We start from the raw sequence: 20743 nt of genomic DNA on the forward strand, positions 1-20743 counted from the left end.
TTGCAGGATTACCCTGATTCATATGCTACTTAAAGAAAAGGCAAGGAAGAGTTATAGGGGACTATAATTATGGGAGTGTATGGCACACTTCAATAGAAAATACATATATGTTTATCTACCCTTAATACAACTGCCATAAAGGCTACAAATATATGTGAGCTCCTTAGAACATGTGTACTTATACAGTTGATTAGTTCTGAAACAATTTAGGGTGAGTACAGGTACGTAGTTTTTCCCTATGGCTTTGCTACACAAACAAGCTGGTTTTTTTTTTTTTTTTTTTTTGTGGTACTACTGTTTAGTCTATCTATAAACTGTAAAGTCAGCTTGAACTAGAAATTTCTATATGGTTCTTGCTTCCCCCCACCACAACCCCAATCTTGCAGCTTCAGTTCTCCCATGGTAGAACTAAAGTAGGATTCTGGTGGTAGGACTCTTTTAAAAACTGCCCAAGTGACTCTTTGGAAATAGTCAGAATTTTAATGCACAGGCTGGCTGTGTTCATTTATAGAATTACTGTTTCCAATAATATCCCTGCTGATCTCATGAAAGGGGAAAAAAAGTAAACAGTAATGAAAAAGATGCTGGTTTTGTTCCAAGTGAAAGGAACAGTAATTTTTCCCCTCAAAACTGCTTCTGTACTTTCTCCCTCTCATCTGCCTCCCCGGGAGGTGAAGGGGAATGTGACTTGTACATGGGTCTCCCCATGGATTTTTGTCTATGTGTGTGAGGTTTCTTTTTCTTCAAAATAAGTTACCATTTTGCAAGTCTTGTTATCTCTCTCATAATTCTTGCCTGAAAACAACCTTCAAAAGTTAATCTAGTTTAGAGAAAAGATCAAGAGATGTGCTGCTAGTTCCTCTGCCAAATTTTGTGATTTCACAAATATGCTGCTTGCTTTCGAAGGTTTGTTGTTACCCAGGACTTGCAAACAATTGTTACCAGATTAGTTAAAGACCCTCTCCTGCAAACTGCTCCTCACAGATGCACCTCTGAGGTCTACACTTCAACCTCTCATCTGCACGGATGGGCTTGTGGGGTTGGATATGAAGTATAGCCCTAAACAGAGTGAGAAAATGTACTGCTGTTTTTTACTTACTCAAATGCAGTGCTTCAGAGAGTATTATTTAAGAGTAATGCCAGTGTTTTAGCTTACTGATCTAAATTATTTGGGAAAATGCCAGTAAACTTTCCAGTCTTTGCTTTTAACCTTTCTTAAGTGGCTCTTTTTTTAAGGAAAACCAGGGGAGGCCTCTATTTACATTTGCTGTATCTATTTGTATGTTTGCCTGTAGATACTTTTTTTCCTCACTTGCATTGCTACTTCTGCTCTTGATCTGTTACTCTGTCAGTTATTATCCTCTCTGTATAACACCTTGAAGTAAGATATGATTCTGCCAAGGCTTGCATGTGGCTGTGTTTGCAATTAAGCTTATGTAGATATCTTTGTAATCAGTTAAAAGCAAATGCCCTGCCAGTGGTACCTTTTTTTTTTCCAGATTTCCTTTTAAAGAAGGCATTACCCATTTAGGAGAATTGGAGGGGTGGCAGGGGGATCACAGTAGCAGTAAAGAGAGCTGTGAGGTTCCAGCAGACTTCTTTGGTTCAGCACTACAGGTGTGTATGTGCACTCACCTAGCAACAGGAACAGCAGTAGCCTTGCTGAATTGTTTATCTAGTTATAAGAGACTGTTTGCATTAAAGCTGCAGGAGATAAAACTTGGAAATCCTGGCATTCTGTTGGTAGCAGTGCTCTGCCTGCCACTGTTGGAGCAGGGTAGTTTTCCTGTCCCACAGAAATCTGAGAGTGCGGAAAATTTTTCTACTCTGTGCTGGAATAAAGCAGATTCTCTCTTCCCTTCCCCCAAGCTTTTGTGGAAAAAAACAAAGTGTGAGCAACCCAAGCAGAATAGCCAATAGCTGGGTGCAGGGGGCTTTCCAGGGGTGTGATGAACAGAGGGTCAGGTGCCTTCCTCGAATCCAGGGCTATGTGCTGGGCTGCCGCTCCGTCATGTGCCCGCTCGCCGCTGGAGCCGGGTGGTGACTAAGGCAGGACAGGTGTGTATCGGCCAGAGCGAGTTTCGGTGAGGATGACTTGACACCTTCTTCCCCCTCCCTTCCTCCCCCGCCAATCACGTGTTTCTTACACTGGAATACTCCCAACAAAATCTGGCTGCTACGTAATGATGGGGGAACTCTTGAAAACAAAAAGGGAGGGGGGGGAATAGCACTCCACCCACCGCAAAAAAAACCAAAACAAAACCCCAAGGAAAGGCAAGTCCAGAGGCGGGGGTGCAACACTGGAGAAGCCGGGGGTTTCAGTGACAGTCACCTGTCATGTGAGCACAGAGTTGGGGAAATAATATCCCCCGGCAAAAGCGGGAAGCCCGTCGCTGCGGAGCGCGGCGGCGCTCGGCTGTGGCCTGGCTGCGGGGGCGGCCCCGTCACCTGCCCCGCGCTGGCTGCGGGCGCGGGCGGTGCCCTTCCCGTAGCAGGTGTTTCAGGGGGCAGCGCGGGTGTCGGCGCTCCCCTTTGCGGGCTAAGCTGGCCCGTGGCCGGCGGCAGCGGGGCCGAGCGGTCCCCCGGGAGCAGCGGGCGGGCCCGGCACTGGGCCCGGCACTGGGGCCCGGGGGCTGCGGCCGCCCGGGGGTGTCGCGGCCCCGGCAGAGGCGCGCGCCGGGGCGGTGCGGGCGCGCGGCTCCGCCGGGAGGGGGCGGCGGGCGGCGCGCGCGCGCAGAGGCGCGTGGCGGGGGGGAGCCGCGCGCGGGCGGGCGGGGCCGGCACCTTGTGCGGCGGGCGGCGCTCCGAGAGGTCCGGCCGGTCCGTCCGGCCCTGCCCCGGACAGCGGCGGCAGCGGCGGCGCCGGGGTGAGTCACTGCTCGGAAATGGAGTGGGCGGGCGTGCGCGTAGCAGAATGAATGATGTCAGGGAGCACCGCGGCGAGCATGAGGCTCGCGGCAAACGCGGCGGTGGCCGCAGTCCCGAACGAGCGCTGCCCACGGCGCCCCCCGGCCCGGAGCCGCCCTCCAGCGGGGGAGCGCTTCCAGCTGCGGCAGTGCTGAGGGAGCAAACCGCCGCCAGAAGTGTCGCCACCGCCGACGCCCTTAAAGCCGGTCACTTTCGCCAGGAAGGAGAAGAGGCTGAGGCTGGGAGAGGAGCAAATTGCAGGGGAAGGTAGAGATTGGGGCAAACTTTCTAGCTGCTTCTGCGTGCTGCTGCCTCACTGGTGGGAGTGTCTGCCCATAAGGAACCGCAAAGCCCAAACCTAAGAGCCCTGAGGCTCCAAAAAAGACTTCCAGCCGGCTTTGGAGGAGGAACTGCCAGCAGTGCAAGCTTTTGCATTTACAGCTGAGTAGGTAAGTTGGGAACGGCACAGGTGGATTAAAAGCGTGGCATACCGCAGGTACCCACTTGGAGAACCGCTTTCGCTAAAGACCTACACGTGTCACCTGGGTAGAGACTGGGAAGAGCGATCTCAAGATTGTGCTCTCTTCCATTTCTAGAGTTTGAGGCCACTCTAACTAGGTAGGGCACCTGTTTCGATTTCTCTTGCCAAGATGTAATTTATGGAACATACCTAGTTTGTGAGTAAAATTTATGGTTTTGGTGTGGGCAGTGTGTACATACCCTTTAGAGCTGTACCACATACTTAGCTGCTCAGGAGGGGACTTAAAAATGTGTGATTTCAGCTCAGGAAGATAAAGTATTGCTATAAGGATCATAAGGGTGTTGTAAAGGTGTTTTGGTATAGGTTTTTTTTTCCTTCTTGCATGTCTGCTCTGTTGAAGCCACTCTTAAACTTCCTGAAGTGCTGCTGAACTAAACTTACTGACTTGGTGGCAGAGTGCATTTCTTAATGTTGCATGGTTTCTGGAGGAAACTTAGTTTAAAATCCTTGTGAAAAGTGGTTAATGCATAATCTTCTGGAAAGGTAATAAAACTAGGATACAATGTATAATAGCTGTTGTTCAGTTTAACCCATTTCTGAACATTCTATTTCACTTGAACGCCCTAGAAAGTCAAGCATCTATCTATCCTCAAACCACTTGTCAGCCATTTTTTATGCACAGTTAATTATACAAGTGAATGGTTCCACAGAAGTATTAGCATAAACTGAGCAGGTGCATGGCACTTCATCTGAGACAGCAGGCCATACAGGAGTTTTGGCAAGCTTCACTTTAAACCACATTTATTAAATGGTTTGTCTAAAATCAATTTCCTTTTTTCATTTTATCTAGTGTAGTTGCTTAGGTGTATTGTTATTTGAAAAGGCAGGTTTCTTGAGACTCTATAGCCTTAAATACTTTCTGTGTGTGAAACCAATAACGTTTTTCCTTATTTTGCCCTAATTTAAATAATCTAGGCCTTAATTTACTAGAAAGGTAAATGTTTTTGCTTCCATATTTATTTCCTTTCAAATTGTTAGTCCAAAATCAGACTTGAATTACTATATTTTACTGAAAAAAAATACTTGTCTCTGTCCTCCATAAAAAATATCTAAGTGTACCCTGTCTAGTATGTCAGTTTTTAGAGGGTATTGGACAAATCAAGTGGTGATGGGGAGAAAGTTTAGGTGAAAATCCAAGGGTGTAACAATAGCAACCTGATAAAGGCCCCTAATGAGGTTGATTTCTGCTCTGTCCTTGAAGTGAACTGATACAACAGAGAAATGGCAACTTGAAGAGAGAAAAGAGATTATTTTTTTTAAATCACGGGTTGATAATCTGAATCTAGAATGCTTCTACCCCTGAATTTTAACTATTGAGTCATGGTTGGCATCTTGATAAGCATCTACATTTCTGCATTGTAAAAGTGTATTGTGATTGTAATTTTGTAAAACAGAAATTAATTCAGAACATAATGTTTTAAGTAGACATCAAGTATAGTATCAGGGATGCAGTATTGTGAAAAACTGAAGATTTCCTTATCCATGCAAAAAACCCAGCCCATACACATACCTCCCTGTCTCTGAGAGAGCTGAATAAAAGACTTAATCTCAAGTATTTTTAATTCTAAAAACTGGAGTTCTTTATCTACCATGTATGAGTATAGCATATTAAAGGTATGAAGACTGGCAAGTAGTGTATTGATTTTTAAGGATTAACAAAATAAGACTTGAAACAAGTAATGGATTTTAAAAATGAATAGCCTTTAAGGACCAGAAAATGTAAAAGAAGGTTTTTGAAAAAATGGCTGATTACACTTAAGTCTCTTGGAATGGAAGTGGACTTTAAAGATACAAATATTTATAATAAAATTGCATATAACATCTGTTTGGATTTTTTCTAATTTTGTCGGGCTGTTGGCCTACAATGTTATTTGATGCCATTTGTGGTGAGTGGACAATACAGATGCTGTGACATATTATTTAGTATGGCTATGGTATTGCACTAGTCCAGACAGATGCTGGGAAGATTAATGTAACACTAGGTCCACTGTCTTCAGAGATCTCTCTCTGCTGGGAGAATTGTTTGTACCATGGATGCCACTGTCCCCAAAGATGCTGTGCACACTAAGAATGTCAGGCATCCAGGCACCACTGTCCCAGCAGATTCTGAAGATCTTAAGAGCTGCAAATGGGAAAGTTTTATGTAACACAGATAGCTCTGTCTTATCTTTCAAACAGAAAGTCTTTTCTGGACATTTCTTAACTATACTGAAATCTGACTGTTCTAGTGGGGCTCCAGAACATTAATAACCACAAGTGCCTCTTGTATGAGGATGTTTGCTTAAGTTACCAATGTTTCTCTTCCCAGAATAGGTCTTGTGGGAATGCAGGTAATAGAAATAATTAAGTACTTCTTACCGATATAACTGATTTTGGAAGTCTGTAGCTGTTGATAGGAATTTTAATAGGACCAAAATATATAGTAAAACTGAATCAGCTTTAGGGAAACATGGTACTTACACTCGAGCTGACATATATGCAGTATCTGTGAAGTAAGGGGACTACTGTGCCATCACTGTGTGTTGTGGGTCCTCTTGTTTGCAATCTGATGGCATTAAAAAATGTTGAAAGCTAGTCTGTTATACAGATGAAGAAACAGTTCATCGGTGTATTTGAGGCTGTTGAGGTGATCATTGCAAATTGAACTGTTCTTAATGAACCAGTGTTCGGGTGTGGATCCTCAGAGAAAATAATGAGCATGATTAATCAGTAAAACTTCACTGCATTTATTCTAACATGAGAATTTTTTAGTAAAAAAACATGTGTTCAATTTTTTTTTCAAAAAACTAGTTTCTCCAGTATGTAACTCTAGAATGGGAGAATGTCTTGTTTGTTTGAAGATAACTGAACAAAAAAATCAGGTGTCTTGCTGTCACTTACCCTCCCCAGTTGACGTAGGTTAACTTGCAACTGCCCTGTATACGTTTCAAGGCCATCTCACATACTCTTTATAAAGCTTGTATACAAAAATGAAGTTTCTGATATTAGTGGACCTGTGAGAGTTCCAGAGTCTGAGCTTTGTGGTCACACTTTGCAGTGTCTTTTGTTCCTGGCTTTTCTCCTGGCCTTTGGAGTTCATCTCTTTCTGCTCTGTTGTGCAGTCTTCTGTTTCCTTTTCTTTGTATATACACATTTCCTTAGGCTGAATCTTACTAGGATCTTGTGTCATGCAGTAAACTTTGCACTAAACTTTGCGGTGTTGTTGTGTCTGTGGCTACCGATGCAAATTGGGATTAGGGTTGTACACCTGTTCTTCCTTGGAGAAATGCTGAGCCTCTTGGGCACAGCACTGAATGTTTTGAAAAGTTGCATCAGCTTAATTTGGGTGATTAAGCTTAACTGGTGCAGAGTGCTTACAGATATGCTTGTTTAAGAATGGCTAAACTTAAAATAAATTCCCTCTGGCTTATTTCTGATTTAGCAGTAATCTGAAATCTTAAATGGAGTTGAATTCAGTTTTTCAGGTAAGACATAAGGGTATCATGGCTGAAACTGGGAAAAAAGTTTGAAGTACTAATAGTGATTAACTATATCTTCAATTACAGTAAGGTTACTGTGATGGTGGCAGAGATGGGTATCACAAAAGAAATCAATGAAAGTAAGCAAAAAAACCCAGGAAGCTGAATATATTTGAGGTGCTCTTTTCTAATCCACCATATGAGAATTTACAAACTGCCTGCAGCAGTTTATGATTACTGGTTTTCAAAAGGTCCCCAGGCAGTTGGTAATGCTGTTAGTGAAATGTGTTTCCAGTGCAGGTTTGCTAGTTACCTGTATGGCTCATGTAAAGTTCTGTAACTTCCATGCATTTGGGTAAGTTCTTTTTGCTTAGAGTGCCTGTTGGTATCTTAGGCCTGTGTCAGTCTTGCTGCTACTGTAAACTTAAATATTCCAAGAGTGAAGTTTTAAGTACTTACACGGGCTAAACCCATATAAATTAAAAAACCCAATATTAGTACATTTATTCAGTTTTTGTCTTTATGGAAGTTCTCATAGCAAAGTGTCACTGTGAGCTATCAAAACTTATTGAAGTTTGCATTTGTAGTGTCTAATTTAGAGAAGGATGGGATTTTTGTTTTGCTTGATCATATATCTGTGATACTCATGCCTCTAATACTAGAATTTAGGTTTGGTTGGAGTTTTTTGTTTGGTTGGTTTTGGTTGTGTTTCTTTGTTTTGGTTGTTATTTTTTTTTCTGGATCTCAGTTAACTATAAAGTAGGTGGGAGTCGCTAACCCTATCAGAGTGCAGAAGTCTGTCCAGCCTCAAAGAACAAGCTTGTGGCAGAGCTGGTCTAGAACCTGGATCTTGTAAGACCTAGCTTAAAGCCCTAAGCCAAAGGTAATGGTTTTCGTTTCTTGAAGTATTATTTCTTGGCACATGTTACCTCCCCAGAAAATCTTTATTAGAACACTTGCATCTGTAAAAGTCCTTTATTAAGAAGTCACCTGCTCTCATACTTGTTTTATGTTGAAATCTGTTTGCATTTCTTAATTTTTCTCTTTTTAGAGTGTGTATTTTGCTTAGCCTCCTAAGATCTTAAGCTGTTGTGTGATGAGTGCTGAATGACTTCTCACAGTTAGTTTCAGTCATGTGAAATGTACATAACAGTGACAAAATGTTTACTTATGCCCACACCCAAGTTCCTGCTTATGTTCACTCTGGTGCTTGGTTAGTGGAGCAGAGCTAAATAAGGAGACTGTCTCCAGATTTTTTTCCCCAGTTTTAGCCATGTTATTCTTACATTCTATCCAAGAAACCGAATTCAACTCTATATGCTCCATTTAATATTCCAGACTACTGCTAAATCAGAAATAATGAGACAGTCTCCTTATTTAGGTGGCATAATTTGCTGAAAAGAAGCAGCAGTAGAGAAGGTCATGCCTCATAGTCATTAATTCTGTCTTTCATCTGGCAGGCATGATATAATCCTATAGCTTGTTGATAGTTCTAGTATGCTTCTGCAGTAATTACAGTTTTATTTGATTATTTTTTTTATTCCTTTTTTTACTTCCTGACATCAACCTTGTAAATGGGAAACTGCACTTGCTGTCTGTAGATGCTTTATGAGGTTGCCAAATACCACTGCCCATGTCTTGGTTTAAGACTGAACACAGACTATATGGGAGCAAATTATTCCCATCATTGCAGTTGCTTCAAAAGGACATTTTAAAAACTGTAATGCTGTGTTACTGTATTAACAGTGCTAAAACAATGCTTAATGTAGAATTCTGTTTCATCTTCTGTCAGTTCTTCTGGTTCAAATTATGTACTACAATTTCAGTAAAAAAATCTAAAGCATTTGAACTGCAGTTCTGAGAGCACAGTTTTGTTTTGGTGGGATTTCTTGTGTAATACTAAGAGAAATTAATTCTTATTACTCTAATCTGGACTTGTTTGTAGGCGCAGGTTTTTCTGGTAACATAACTAATTTGGGAATGTATAGAAATGATCAATATGTCATAGCTTAAGGAGTTAACTTGTGTTACTTTTAGTTCCTGTGTATTAGCAACCTGACAAAAGTCATACCAAAGCTCGTGTTTTCCTGTTTTCATAATACTGTACTGATCTGTAAGGATGCAAGGTAAGAGTTCCTTACAATGCCAGTCTCAGAACCGTGGTTTGTCTTCATTTGATTTTACTCAGATTTTGTATATTAGTTTGAATGTCACTTGACAAGAGTTCACTTTTGTCTTATGTCACCTTGGTCTTGCAGAGGTCAAAACTTGGCTCTAATTAATAAGTAACAATTAATACCTATGCTTATGCTGCAGTTACTGAAATGCATATGCTCAGTCTGCTATGTTTTTCACAGAATTGTCGACAAATTGCTTTGAAAGCATATGTATATTCTGCATGAAGCTATGGGGAATGATTTTGAAATTTTTGGGGGAAAAAACATCAATTCGATGTGGAAGATGTGCCAGAAAGCTAAAGGTGGTCTTCCAAAGTAAAAGTCAGTTTATTTCCATTTTGTGAGAGCGAGCTTTGGCTGAAATTGTTTGAATCCTGTTATTGACTATTAAAAGTGCTCATGTACTAACATAGATGAACAACACTCTCCAGTTTGTTTTCCTAAAAATTTAACTTTCATGATGGTCTTCAGTCTTGAGAGGAAGGGCTGTGTCATCCTGTTTGGCTCTAAGCAAGAAGTATTAAAAGCATTGCTCCTTCCAAGGTGCCATAGCAAACTTAGAAGTTAATTTGGAACTTAATATTAAGGCAACTTCCTGACAAGTTTAGTGTTACAAGTTTAAACTTCTGTCCACTGCAGTGATTGTATCCTGAATTTTTAGATTAGTCAGAATTCATCTTCTTAGCAATAACTACAACTCGGAAACTGAATACTACATGTGTTACATAGCTGAATGGCAAGTGCTTTCCAATGAGAATAGTTTTCTTGCTGGCCTTGGGCTTGTCTTTTGCAGTAACCATGGTCATTAGCTTCCTCTGTGCAGGTCTTAAAAAAAGCTTAGCTATTTTCATACGTAGAAACAGGTGCAAGTGTTATGATAAGTAACATTTCTTCATTCTTCTGTTGGGAAGAAATTATGTAAAGTAGGGTGGAATAATGTGTATCTCTCTCTGATAAAGTCAGTAATTTGTACTGGCTTTTAAAAGTTAAGATGGATGAAATGAATTTCGTCTGACCAACAACATCACAAGGCACAATACCTGTCAAATAGCAAAGCTCAAGTAGTTGGGCTAAATAATTATACTTCTTCCTTTAAAAGTATTTTTTCTTTAAGTTTTTAGGGATTTTTTAAAAGCATGATTTTACAGATTGCAAGCAGTTCATGCTTTCTTGTGTACATTGTTTCTAGTCACTGGACAATCTGAACAAGGTAAGCTGTGTGGCTTAGTTTTATTATGCAGAATGAATGTTCCCATAAAGTTTCTGGTGGTTTTTTTTTTCCCCTGAATTTGTACTGGTAGAGTTTAATATAAACTCTTAAGTATCATACAGTTTGACTAAACTCTTAAGCTCTCTTATATTTGAGGAGCTCAGAACTGAATTTAAAATGGAACACTAGTCCTCTTCAAAGGCCTGGAGGGCAGAGAAGAGTGGCAGGAAAGCAGAAGCTCCCTTTTATACTGCGTTAAGGGCAAACACTAGAACCATGTTCTTTTACCTTACCTGTAAGTCTTTTTGAGTGTGCACATATATGTGCTTTCTTCCTATTCTCTCTCTTCATCCTGTGGTAGTAGAACCAGGCACAAAGCTTTTAGCACTGCAAGCCTTTCTAGAACGTTTGATAGAGGGCAACACCACTTAGTCAAAATTTGACTGTGATGTGTGTAACATGCAGAAAAAGTTCTTTTGTATCAAAGGCTGTATTGCAGTTAGAAGGATAGCTACAGGAGGAATATTGTACTTAGTGGTTTTTTGAGTAAATTATGGAAGCCTATCTTGATTAATCTTCCATAATACTATTATGAAAATGCTTCTGATTTTTATTGTTTGTATTGCTCAGCAGGTTTTAGACTGATATTACATAGCTTATGATTTGGTCATGCATTGATGAGAATGTAACATGAGAAATGTACTGACACATGCATTTGTAGTGATATTCTATAGTGTTTTCAGTTAGAACCAGAAAAAGTCCTTTCATCAAAAGACTTGTAAACTGCAGGATGGTATTTTTGTTGTTGTGTATTTGTAATAGTGTGATTCAATGGAGTAAAAGACAATCTTAATGGACAGAAAATGTATTGTTATTTAGGATGATGTTTTTGTCTTGTCACTATTGTGACTGTTTTAAAACACTGTTTTCACGTGTCTCATCTCCTCTCTTTGCGAGTCCTGTAGGTCTAGGACAGTTAAGAGATGGAGTTAAAGAGCAAAGGCAGCCTCTGCTTCTCTCCTTCCTCACCCCAGTTCTGTGTCACTTTATAATTCCAGCTATGTGAAGTGGAAGTACATGTATAGAGAAAGTCCTTTCCATATTCTTTATAATTTCTTAGGTATTGTTTGAATGATAAAGTGGCTGCTGATTGATAACTGCTAAGTCTTACCATCTTTGACACAAAGTCATTTTGAGCAAAATGTCAGCCTTAGTCCGAGGGAACAGATTGAAATGTTTCAACCAAAGCAAGTCTGTTTGGGGAATTGAAGGCATGTAGACCAGATGAACCCATAAACTGACACATGCCGTAGCTCAGCAGGACAGCCTCCTAACTCCAGTAGATATCAGGGCACCAAAATTAGTCAGTTGGTTTTGGCCTAATGTTTAATGTACAGCCTGATAAAACGTAAGTCTGGCCGTATCTGGGAGGACCTTTGTGTCTGTTTACCTCTTAGCCAGGCAGCACCCATAGAGTGATTGCCCATGAGATGTTTGCAGATAACCAAGCTGTATGTCAGGTAGATTTTCATGCTGGTACATGTCAAAGAACAGGTAGCTTTTTACCTAAGTTCCAGCGAACAGGTAGCTTTTTGCCAAAGTTCCAGCTCTAAGAGGCTGTAGGTATGTGAGCTCCTTTTCTTGCATTTTGCTGTCTTCTGTGTATGTTATGAAAGTGGCTTGTACAGTTAGACTGAAGAGTGCCTGTTCTAGGATTTTTTTATTTGGTATTTGTTGGAAAGGTTTTTTTGTTGTTTGTTGTTCTGTGTTTGTGGGTTTTTTTTTCAATTGCCTCCTGTGAACTCTGCACATTAGCTCAAATGTTGAGAGTTAGTGGCAATTCAGGTTCTTCCTGGAAAGTGTCTCAGTATGTGTGTATGAATACTCAGTGTTCTGATGTATGAATATGCTTAAGGAGTTCTACTGTGAGGTTTTTATCCTGGATACTTGTGACTGCCCTGGCTGACTGCCTGTAGACCAAGAGATCAGTTTGTCTTGTCCCATAGAAGCAGAATTGAACAAGTGTTAATTCTGTCTTAAATCTGTTTTGTACATCTTACTGTCAGACATGAGGAAACTTTGGGAAGCCAAGAACTTTTTCTGAACAGTCCCTTTTAGATTAGGGTAGTTACTCAATCTGTTGGAATTGAGCTATTAAACTTCATTACATAACTTGTTTGAGTGTATTCTGTAAAGCTGTCCCAGGAATATAGGAAAATGCAGGCTTTGGCAAGTGCTTTCCTTCAAAAGATGTGACACTTTTTCTGCTTAAGACCCACATATCTGAGTATTCAGTGTTTAAGGCAGCTCACAATGTGCATTATCTGAAAAGGCGATCAGATTTTTTTCAGAGGCTGGACCTGCTTTTTCGGCTGACTTGTTTACAGTCTTGGCTGGAATGCTAATGCTGGTGTATATAAAACTTGGTTTTTGTATTTTGTCTTGCGTGAGATATGGACCTCAACTGGAATGTTTCAGGGAGGAACAATGCACCTGCTGCAGGGCATAGATTCTCTTCCTGAAGGTCTAAAACTGAAATTCTAACTCAATTTGTGTCTTATGGTAGAACAGCATTTTGCATTCCTTGCATTATAAAGACTTTTTTTACACAGTTTTTTTACTTTTTTCAAGTTAAAGTATTAGGAAGGATAGAAAATAGATCTGCTCTGGGATTTCAGATAATTTTTTCCTGTTCTTTATCAACAAAACCTACCAATGCATGGGTAACTTGTGATCCACTATCTTTGTTTATACAGATATACAATACAGATAACTGCATTTTATGTAGTTAAATAAAATTAACACTGACCTGTCATGTAAGTTAAAAATGCATGGCCTAGACTGTTTGCATGAATTAACTAATTAATACTTCTGCACTGGGAGTGGAACAGCTTGACATGGGCTGGAATTAGCTAGCATCCCTGCTTGACTTCTGCTTCCAGATAAATAAAATATGCCTTTCTGGGTGGCAGCTTTTATGGCAAGTCCTGAACCATCCCCATCTTTGTATCTTGTCTTGATAAAGCAGTGTTAAGAGATTCCATGAGCTGGGATTGGTAGGGGATGTTTCAGGCCATTTTCCTGGTCTCCCCAGCTGTTATGAACATCCTAGCAGACCTCACATGTTACAGTTGTAGCCTAATATGATGTGGATTTTTTGATTTCTTCCTAATTGGCTTGCATTAGTCTAGAAGACTGCTGCTTCTCTCCTCTGCAGACCTGTAATTGCTCCTGTGGAGGTGTTTGTTACGCAATGTCTGTCATGCAAGGCGTGGTATTCACGTGTTTAATACTGTCCTTGTCATGTGAGTGCATCTTCTGTGCTTCAGCTGTGTGCCTTTGAAATGGTGAAGCTACCCACTTTTTAAAGTAGTGCTCTCAAGTGCACCTGACATGGGGACCTTCTAGGATAAGTCCTTATGAGACTTCCCTTCATTCCCTTTGCTGTCCCTCTAGAATTGATTTGACCTTAGGGTAGATTTGGTGCCACTGGTACTTGGATGTACTCTCCTACTCCTGGCAAGATGGTACTCATGCAGAGGAGAGTAGTTGAGAGCAAAGGCATATGCAGGGGCTCTAGCTGCAAAATGGCCATGCAGGAGCAGTTCTGGAATGGCTGATTTAGCAGAGGCTGTGTTGTGCAAGCCCTTGTGCTGGCCTGCATTTAGCTAGGTAAGTACCTTAAAAAGTGGCCTGCATTGCTGTAGTGCTATGTTAATGAAAGTTCTTGAAATCCAAGCCACTATTGTGTCTAGATTTCAAGTTATGCTCTAGACAACAATTTTCTCAGATTAGGTCAACATGTCCTAAATTTAGAAGGTTACTTATAAAGCCAGAATGTGATCTGTCCTTGCTGATATATGCAGATCTCTTGACATATTTGGTAATTTTGAGGAAAACTTATGTAGGAGCACAGTAGAAATAGCAGTATGTGTTAAGGTGTTGCCCTCCTTCATGAAAAGACACAGTTGGTAGACCAGAATAATTGTTTTTACTGTGCCCTAATTTTGCCAACTTCTGCATTCTCTTCTTTTAGAACTGGTTGGCACTATTTCCAGTTGAACACTTAGTTCTGTCCTTAGACTTTTGTAACTGATCACATGGAATAAGTTGATTCACCACTTATTTACTGTACACCATGGTTACTTAGCACATATTCACAACATCACTGGTCTCAGTGAGTCTAGAGATGAGACTGACTTTGTCTTAAACAGTTTTGTCAGCTGCAGTTCTGACTGGGGAGCAGTTTATAGAATCTGTTTGTCCTTCCACATTTCAGCTAGTCTATATGACAAGTCTTTGGCCTCCCTTCCTCTTCCCAAATCAATGTGTATGTAGAAGTCTGCTGGACATGGGGATCAGAATGCTGTAAAATGCTTTTTGGATAATTTTTATAAAATACTTTCTATTTAAAGTAAACTTTAGAGCACTAGGACCTCCCATGAAAATGTGACCAAGAATTACGATACATGTTTGGAAATCACTTTTTCTTAATGTCCTCCCTGAAACATCTTTTTCATTCACACATTCTTTACTTCCTCTGCCCAAAAATTTTTCATGGACAGTAAGACAAAGGTGAGAAGTGGTCTTGGTTTCCAGCTTGTGTTTTTCTTCTGTGGAAATAGTCTCTTGACACAAAGTTTAAAGTGACAGTGCTGTTAATTAAAGAAATGGCAAATAAATTATGTGCAGCACATTGTGTACGAATGCCCTTTAGCAGGCAGTTTGATTGGCCAGCTTTCACTTTGCGTTCAGGCTTGATTGGTTTGAGTGATCATTTGCTTGCCTGTGCTTCTGAAGAGAACAGGTTCAGTGATGACCAGCAGCCTTCACTGAGCATAACATGTAGCGTAGGGCATGAAAGTTGCCACTTGAGATACGTGACGATACAGTGTAATATAAGTCATTCTGTGTAGATTGAGAGTCACCTCAGTACTTTCACACCAGGCTTAAGCAACTGGTAGGATAAGATCAATGTAATTTCAGTCATTAGATTAATATAATTTCTACCTTTTTAGTTATGCTGTGTGTGTATGGGCAAGATGTAAATGTTACAAAGCAGTTATGTGATACAGTGAAAGATTCTAATGATGGCTTTTTTATAGCAGTGCTGAAGATGCTATTCAGCTGCTTTCTTGTAGAAATGGTTCTAATATAGCTGTTTTAGTAAGTGGGAATTTGAACATCACCAACTTCCTTCTTTAAATCCTGACTAACTTGATTCTTGAAATCCTTTTTAAAAGCTTAAAAAAAAAAAGCAATAAAATTCTCAAAGTAGTAGGTGTGAAGGGGAAGGCACATAAATGAAAGCATTGATGTGAATGGTGAAAGCCTGTATGCTGATTCTCATGAGCAGCTTGGCATAAAGGAGTTTCGTTATTGCTGTGGTGTTCAATGCAGGCTGTAGTTCAGCAGGGAATAATGAAGAGAGGTTTCAATTATTTTGGAGGTGTTTAGTTAGGTTCCTAAATAGTAGCTCTGTGAGGGGCAGTGGAAACACATTAATAGGATTCTTGGCCTCTTTTTCTGACCTCTAGGGTGAGGCTGAAATGGAGATAGCAAAATATTTGGGAGAGGTATTACAGAAAGATTTTGGATTACAATTATTTTCCACTGCTGCCCTGGTGTTACCATCCTCTCAGAAAATTTAACAATGTTACCCTGTGTTGTGGGGAGATAGCTTGCCAGGCAGGAGAGGTGATTATCCTAAGGAAACGAGTGTTCTATTTGTCAGTCTCTGGTTGAAACAAAAATGAAGAAGGAAGTGTTGAAATGTGTAGTACTTAAGTGCTTAGTATTTAAAGTTAAACAGTTTCTTCCCTGAATTAAATAATATTAAAAGGAAATGTTTTTTCAGGTCAGCATAATGTGGAAAGTATTTTCTATTAATAGAAAGCTTTGAGCTAATGGAATACTTGTTGAAGTTTAAGGAAAACCATGGGACTGTATTGGAAGCTTAGGTTGTGATGCTTTTTTAACTGTGTAGTGCTGCAAGGTGATGCATAGAAGAATTTCACTGAAAAACCCAGTTACATATAGGAAGCTTGATACAGTTTCGGTTATTGCAAACTGGAAGCTTGAAGAGTATGTTATGAAAGGGTTCTTTGCTGCTGTTCTAATCTCATGTGTAAATATGTCTGGATTGATCATGGTAATTGCTCAGTACTCTTTACTTCTTGTTGTTAGAATTACATTTACTGGGTTTTAGTTCTGAAAGTGTGGCAAGGAAAACTGGGTGGTGGGAGAAAAGTGGGACAGGAGCATCTAGTGTATGAGCTGGATGTAGATTTGGATGTCTGAGCCCGTAAACAAACAGCTTGAATAAGGGATCTGTGTATTCCCATCTCTGTTTGACTGGAGTGCTGTTTGTGATGCAAGAGCCTTAGGCTGTTGCTGCTTGGTGGCAGGCGTGGCAAGAAGGTAGAGGGAAAGGCCAAAATAGGAACTACATCATGCTTCATGATGAGTTTTAGTCAATCTGTTTACTGTCAACAATAGATGATGTGTTATGTCAGCATCAACCCTCTTAACTAATATTCGTAAAGCTTTCCAGGCAACTGCATCAGAGTTGAGCAAGCTGAAAGTTGCCTCAGAGTTCTCTGGAAGAAGAGAGGAGAAGTTATTCATTGATTCTTTCCTGAACTGATTTAACAGTGTATAGTGTGCTAGACTTCTACTGTTGGCATAGAGGGTAAAACTAGTCAAAATATCACAAGATTAAGGGGGGGTGTGTGTGTAGATATTGGTGTTTCTGTAAGGGGATGTTTTCATTGGTGGAGCCTCTGAACGCAGCAAGTGTTGCTGCTGTGTATGGAGTCATAACTTATAATGTGCCAGTTGAACTGAGGGGTATGTAAACCAGCTTATATTATAATACTGATTAGTTTTAAAATATGTTCTGTCCTAAGAATTCATGAGGTGTCTTTCTGCTGTCACTAGGTGAGGATTACAGTCACATGCTTTCCAAGGACTATTGTCTGCTTCAGGCTTTTTTAAAATGTAAGTTGTGTGGTTTTGAGCCTCTGTGTACATCTCAGTCCTAAAATAACTTTTCTCTGGATTTTGCTACTTGTATATGTATTACTGCTGATATTGTAAAATGGTCTGCAGATTTAAGCAATTACTGTCCTCTCACTTTAAACTTTTAGGAGGAGGTTTCTTGTTGCTGCAGAAAATACACTAGAATGTACTCATAAATGTGACCTCTTCTTTTGGAGTTGGCACGGCTGCTTTTTGGAAATAGCATAGGGCAAAAATTTGACAGGCATTTTCTTCTTAGTAATTACTCAAATATTTTTAGGATATATCACTGATAAATTTACTGAATGTGTAACTTCCTCTTCTAGCTGCCTGATGGCTGATAAGCTGTAACACAGTCACTTTAAAGCATGTGTTAGTCACTGTGACTCCTCGCCACCCTGTACTGAAAGTGGTGACTAATCTCTGGGTCTGACTTTCCATTATGAAGTGCAACCTTTACCCTCAGTAACTAGGTGGAGGATTTCACAAAACAGTCTAAAACATTCCTGCCTCCTGTGCTGGGTCCCCCTACCTGACAGAGTGTGTCTGCAACTTCTGTGACAGCTAGAAAAGTTGTGAGGCAGCAGAGTTGCTAGGCTCTTAACAAATCTTTACACCTTGCTGTCTCTTTGACAAGAGTCTTGCTTTGCATAGTGGCTCTTCAGCAGTGTCTGTGAAGCTCTAGCAGAATGAAAGCAGTTAGCAGTGAGAAGCTGGCCTCTACATAAAAGCCTGATCCAGAAGCTTATTTTGGCACTCGTTTTTGGCATTATTTTGCCTGATGAGACTGAGGTAATACAGTGACTTCCATGCTTTGTACCGTGTTTATAATAGTCTTTTCTAATGAATAGAAGAGGCTTATGAGCCAAACATTTTTTACAATGTTACAAAATATGCTGTGAGAGAACACCTTTTTTGCTTTTATTCAAAAGCAGCTGGTTCAGAGCTCAAGTATCACTTCAGGTTAGCAGACTTTTCTATGCAGATCTGAAATACTGAAACAGTCTCATTTTGGAGAGTCTGGGTTAAACAGGAAGATTTATTCTTAATCTGATTTTTCTGGAGTGAAGTTGTGAGGCAGTCTTAATGCTTTACACTTTAATGTTGGAAAAACAATTATTTCTTTCAGCTGTGTTGAAAAGGGATTTAGCAATGTGCATTGACAGTGAAGGCAGCCAACACTGTCCTGAGCTGTATTTAATAGGAGCATAGTCATTATTTGTAGGGAAGTGATTATTCCTCTCTGCTCAGTACTACTTAGCTGTGTCTAAAATACTGCATCTGGTTTTGGGACCTCGATCCAGGAAAAACATGAGCTGGCAGCAAGCCCAGAAGAGAGACCATCAGGGTGGTCAGGAACACAGGACCTGGAAGGGGAGGCTGTGGGAAGCTTGGGTTGCTTCAGCCTGAAGAAGAGCAGTGCCAGAGGTACCTGACAGCAGCCCCTTCATACCTGCAAGGATGCCATCAGGAATGTCAGGGCCAGGCTCTTCACAGCAGTGGGAAGATGAGATACAAAGGCTGTTATTTCTAATAAGCAGATACAAAACCAGTAGATTTAGTAATTAAAAAACAAACGAAACACCAAAACAACCAAAATAACTGTCCAGCTTTCACGGTAAGAGCAACTATGCAGTGGAACAGTCTGTATAGGGAGGTTGTGAATCTTTGTAGGCATTAAAAGTACAGCTGGATTGAAACCCTGAGTCATTGCTGATCCTGGCCAGAGGCCCAGAGACCTCCTGAGGTTTCTTCCAACCTGAATGATTCTGTTTGTTCTGCTGGTTCTACAGATCTATGACTGACCATTCTCAAAATACTTGCTTTAGAAAAGGCTGTTAACCTGCAAATAAAACCAACTTTGTCATATACATGTGGATTATCTACGGAATGAGTTACAATAGCTCTAAAAGATAACAAATAATTGCCATTTGACTGCTATTGTGACCTTTTGTCTTGAAAGGTAAGGGTAATAATAATCACAAGAAAAATCTAGGCATGTCATGGTGCCAAGATTTGAAGCACCTTTAAAGGATATCAGACTTAGTTACCAAATACAGTCCTTTGGAGTCTGGGGACCAAACAGCTCAAGAGTTTGAAGATACCTTCATGCAGTTAAGGCAAACCTACTCAGCAGTGTTCAAAATTATAAGAGAGCTTAACGATACTTTTTTCTCCCTGCTTGTGTAGTTACTGGGGCCTGGTTGAATGGGGCTTTGAGGACTTGGTCTAGTTAAATGTGTCCCTGCTCATGGCAGGAGGGTTGGCATTATAAGGTCTTTAAGGTCCTTTTCAACCCAAACCATTCTGGGATCCTTCGAATGCTTTTTGTGCTCTTTGAGACATACTGTTTTCAGAAATGTGGTGATGCTGCAGAACACATTGGATAATGAATACCTTAGATTCCATTTTCCAAGTAACTTTTTACTATTAAGAAGTATGAAGAAACAGTATTCCAAAGGACTGGTAAACCTTGGTTTGTTCAAATAGATAACCTGTAACCTTGAAGCTTTTTGCATCTATTTAGGCAAGTGTAGGAATTTAGTCTTTAAAAGACATCTTCTGTTGGTACATTAGTAATCCTAAATGGGGGACTTGCAAAATCCCTTTCTCAAGGTAGAGGCATGGTAAGTGGTGGTAGGTATATGTGGTAAGTAGTTAAAGCTTTTTATAGAAGTTAACATTTTTTGCAAGTGATAATGTGATGATAATGAAGGGTACTTTTGTAATCCAGCTTTATTTTCCTTGCAGTTCTTTAACATTACAGCAGTTGTCTTTTGTGGGTTTTGGGTGGTGATGAGTTAATTTTTTTTTTTCCTCCCAGTCTGTATGGTGTGAGATGTACATATAGCCTGGAAGAAGGGTACTATAGAAATTAACTGAGGCATGGAATGCTTTCAAAAATAAAAATTAAGGGGAAACCCCTAAAAGCAAGTTTTTATTCATTGCTGTCTAGATAACAGTGGTATCCTGGCTTCTTTTTTAGTTCCAGTTCCCTAGGTAGTCCTAAAAATTTGACTGACCAAAATACAAGCTAGCTAACAATTGTTTTCCAGTCATTGTGATATAGATAAAAATATACTAAAATGTTCTCTCATGTTACTTAAATTGTACTTTGTTTACAGACCCTTTTTCTGCAGTTACCAAATACAAGAATACAGCTGTATCAAATGTTTAAGCCAGCCTTAACAAAAGTCAATGATGCTTCAAAATAGTACTGCCTAGATATCTTTTCCATCTTGTATATGAAAGTATAGCTTCTCTTAGTATCAGAATAGATCAGTCTCGCTTTTTTGGATACTCTTGTTCCAATATTACTGAAACAGCAGGTTAAGGTTATTTGAAAACCCTGTGCAAATTGTGACTATTCAGTCCTTTATAAATTGTAGAAATTAAAGTATTTTGAGAAATGTTGAAGTTCCAATACTGG

General features: G+C 40.1%; 1 protein-coding gene across 7 annotated transcripts in view; it reads left to right on the forward strand.

Annotated features, from left to right (window-relative positions):
• SGMS2 (sphingomyelin synthase 2) overlaps window positions 1-20743 on the forward strand; it is a 57734-nt gene that overhangs the window by 16587 nt on the left and 20404 nt on the right. Inside the window, exons 1-2 of one of the 7 annotated variants that reach the window (XM_085058358.1) lie at window positions 2885-3356; window positions 17233-17292. The exons of 3 other annotated variants lie outside the window; for them this stretch is intronic. The gene's annotated coding sequence lies outside the window, so the exon portion shown is untranslated. 3 more of the 7 variants (XM_085058359.1, XM_085058355.1, XM_085058360.1) reach the window with 3 other exon arrangements.

Source organism: Lichenostomus cassidix, chromosome 4, assembly GCF_008360975.1.
Source record: "Lichenostomus cassidix isolate B80296 chromosome 4, HeHo_3.0, whole genome shotgun sequence".
Taxonomy (NCBI): Eukaryota; Metazoa; Chordata; class Aves; order Passeriformes; family Meliphagidae; genus Lichenostomus; species Lichenostomus cassidix.